This window comes from Azolla caroliniana, unplaced genomic scaffold, assembly GCF_043228905.1.
Source record: "Azolla caroliniana isolate FFs.n. ecotype wild unplaced genomic scaffold, voAzoCaro1.0.p SCAF_18, whole genome shotgun sequence".
In the NCBI taxonomy this organism is placed as follows: domain Eukaryota; kingdom Viridiplantae; phylum Streptophyta; class Polypodiopsida; order Salviniales; family Salviniaceae; genus Azolla; species Azolla caroliniana.
Window position 1 is genome coordinate 3,853,371 of NW_028230453.1, and position 4,084 is coordinate 3,857,454.

The following is a 4,084-nucleotide window of genomic DNA, read 5'->3' on the forward strand; positions in this document are numbered from 1 at the left end:
ATCCGGATGACGAAGACCCCGGCTTCGGTGCCGGATGACGGATGTACCCGGAGAGCGATCCGGATGCAGGGACATATCCGTGAATATGTTCGCTATGGGCCCCTGAGGCTATAGTCGTAAATAGCCCAAAGTCATATAAGTATAAATATGACTTAGGGCAAACAGTTTTATAGTTGCTACTCATTTTTCTGTTTTTCCACTCAAGAGGAGTGAAGAGAGAGCAGCCGTGAGAGAGAGAGAGAGATAGAGCGCGAGAGAGGAAGAGGTAGACGCCTCTGTGTATTTCCGCCGCCTGTGGCGAGAACAGCGAGCTCAAGGTCGTCGCCTTGCAGCTCGTCATTGTATACTTCTCTTTGTATAGTGTTGTTTGGAGCCTAGTACTCCCGTGGTTTTTCCCATCTAGGGTTTTCCACGTTAATCCCTGTGTACTCGTGTGTTTCTCTCTTTGGTTCCTATTTTCTGCTCCATTGATCCGCGATTAATCGGTTGTGGCCGAGCGGAGAAGGTGAATAGAAGAGTCGATTCTCAACAAACTGGTATCAGAGCGAACTGCTGCAGAAAATGGAAGGCGGCGGCAGCGGGCAGCCGGGGATGATGGTGCTAAATGCACAAAATTACGCCGACTGGAAGATCAAGATGGAGGATCTTCTGATTGTTCGGGACCTGTACGAACCGATTGACAGGTCGGAAATACCGAAAGGGGTACTTGAGTCGGAGTGGAAGCTCCTGAACCGGAAAGCCGTAGCGACGATCCGACAATATGTCGATGTAAGCGTACTACAACATGTTGCAAACGACACCAACGCATATGAGATGTGGAAGAAGCTGTCGGGCCTCTACGAGAGGAAGAATGCGTTGAACCGGACCTCCCTGATGAGGAAGATAGTGAATCTCAAGTACCGGGACGGCGAGAGTATGGTGGAACACGTAAGCACGTTCATGGGATTCGTGAACCAGCTTGCGGCGATCAAGTTCCCGTTGGAGGATGCAATGCAAGCCATCATCCTTATGTGTACATTGCCGGAAAGCTGGGAGAACTTGGTGGTGACTCTCAGCACCTCGTGCACCGAAGATAACTTGTCCTTACAAACGGTAAAGACAAGTATTTTGAACGAAGAAGCGCGTCGGAGAGATAAAGAACCGGCCTCCGACACGAAGGCGCTGCTTACCGAATCGGATCGGGGAAGACAATGGAACCGGAGTCCGCAAAGACGGGAGAAGTCGGGGACCCGGTCGCAGTCAAGAGGAAGGCCTACATGCTTCCACTGTGGGAAGCCGGGGCACTTCCGAAAGAATTGTCGGCATTACCGAAAAGACAACGGAGCCGACGACACCGATTCGAAGAAGTCACCGGAGAGAAACGGTGCATACCGGGGAGCCACGGACCGGAGAGGTTCGGATCGGCGAGGGCAGGACCGGAAAGGAACAACGGCACTCGCGGCAAGTGAGGAAGAAATCATGCTCATCACCGAAGAAGGTGAACTAAACATTGCCGGCGATGAGACGACCTGGGTGGTCGATTCCGGAGCATCGTTCCACCTGACCCCGGAGAGAAGATACTTCTCATCCTACACAGCCGGTGAGCATGGCTGTGTTCGGATGGGAAATGAAGGTACGTGCCGGATTGCCGGCATCGGAGACGTGTGGTTGACAACCCCGACCGGATGCAAAATGCTGCTAAAGGATGTCCGACACGTTCCGGAGGTCCGATTGAACCTGATCTCGGCCGGGAGGCTAGACGATGAAGGCTACACGGGTAGCATCCGGAACGGTGTCATGAAGTTCAGCAAAGGGAGCCTGATAGTGGCTCGGGCCCGGAAGGTCAACACACTGTACCTGATGAATTCCCGGCTATGTCCGGAGGAGCTGAACGTGGCAGCCGACACTGCCGGTGAGCTGTGGCACAAGAGACTGTGCCACATGAGTGAGAAGGGGATGAAGAGGCTTGCAGAAGACAACCTTATTCCAGTGAAACAAGTGCACCTGGAGAAGTGCACCGACTGCCTGGCCGGTAAGCAGAACCGAGCCTCCTTCCACTCAAGGCCACCGACGAGACGTAGCGCACCATTGGAGTTGGTGCACACTGATGTGTGTCAGGTAGAAACAAAGTCACATGGCGGAGCCCAGTACTTCGTAACGTTCATCGATGATTACAGTCGGAAGCTGTGGACGGCACCGTTGAAGACAAAGGACCAAGTGTTGTGCGTCTTCAAAGAACTTCACGCGAGAGTGGAAAGGGAATCCGGCAAGAAGCTGAAAGCGATATGAGCGGATAACGGAGGGGAATACCGGGGGCAGTTCCAGGAGTACTGTCGCTCGAAGGGAATCCGACTCGAGTTTACTGTGCCGAAGACGCCGGAACTGAACGGGCTGGCCGAGAGGATGAACCGGACCATAATGGAGAGGGTCCGGAGTATGCTGGCGCATCGATATTACCCAAGGGATTTTGGGCTGAGGCAATGTCGACGGCGACGTATGTGATAAATAGATCACCCTCAGTACCTTTGGACGGAGACACGCCGCAGAGAGTGTGGACCGGTAAGGAAGTGTCCTACCGGCACCTGAAGGTGTTCGGGTGTCTCGCATACGTACATGTGGCAAAGGACCGGAGAGGAAAGCTAGATCCGAAGACCCGGCCATGCATATTCCTCGGTTACGGCGACGATGAGTTCGGCTACCGAGTATGGGACCCGGTCGACAAGAAGATATTCAGGAGTCGAGACATCATCTTCATGGAGGACAAGACACTCGCCGACTGGGAGTCGGAGAAGAAGATGAAGAGCTCCAAGTCGACCGGTGAGGATCAACTCTACGAGGAGCAGTCCCGACCGGCAAGGGACCGGTTAGCACTCGAGGATCTGGCCGAAGACGGTGAAGAAACCGAACCGGCCGAAGAAGACGAAAATGATACCGGAACCGGCCCCGATCCCGAAATGGATTCGGATGAAGAAGAATCGGAAGAACCGGTTACCGAAGCTCCCGAACGGAGATATCCTCTAAGAGAGAGGAGGGCCCCCCGGAGATTTCCGGATCCAGAGCACGTGCTACTAACCGACGAGGGGGAGCCGGAGAGCTTTGAAGAAGCAAAGCACGACACCCAGAGCCGTAGGTGGTTGAGTGCCATGCAGGACGAGATGGATTCCCTGCATGAGAACCACACATATGAACTTGTGGAGTTGCCGAAAGGAAAGTGGGCACTTCGAAACAAGTGGGTGTTCAAGCTGAAACCAGGAGATGCCGGAAACCCCCCGAGATACAAAGCCAGGATCTTGGTGAAGGGGTTTCAGCAGAAGAAGGGCGTCGACTTCGACGAGATATTTGCCCCGGTAGTGAAGATGACCTCCATCCGGACGGTGCTGAGCATAGCGGCAAGCATGGACCTCGAGGTAGAACAGATGGACGTGAAGACGGCATTCCTTCACGGTGACCTCGATGAAGAGATCTACATGCAGCAACCGGAAGGATTCGAGAAGAAAGGGAAGGAGCACCTGGTATGCCGGTTGAAGAAGAGCCTTTACGGACTGAAGCAGGCTCCCCGGCAATGGTACCGGAAATTCGACTCCTTCATGACCGACGAAGGGTACCTCAAAACGCAGTCCGACCACTGCGTGTTTGTGAAGAAGTTCGAAGGAGGAGACCTTCTAATACTCCTCCTGTACGTGGACGACATGTTGATCGTCGGACGGGACCAGGTCAAGATTCGGATGCTGAAGAAGGCTCTTCACCGAACCTTCTCAATGAAGGACCTGGGTCCGGCGAGACAAATACTAGGGATGCATATCATCCGGGACCGGAAGAAGAAGCAGTTGTGGCTGTCACAGGAGAAGTACGTGACGAAGGTGCTTCACCGGTTCAACATGTCGGAAGCAAGACCGGTCGGATCGACCCTCCCGGCAAACTGCAAGCTGTCCAGCAAGCAAAGTCCCAAGACAAAGGCTGAAAAGGAGGATATGATGAAAGTGCCATATGCCTCTGCCGTCGGGAGCTTGATGTACGCGATGGTGTGTACCCGACCGGACATAGGATATGCAGTCGGAGTGGTGAGCCGGTACATGAGCAATCCCGGCAAAGAGCATTGGAACGC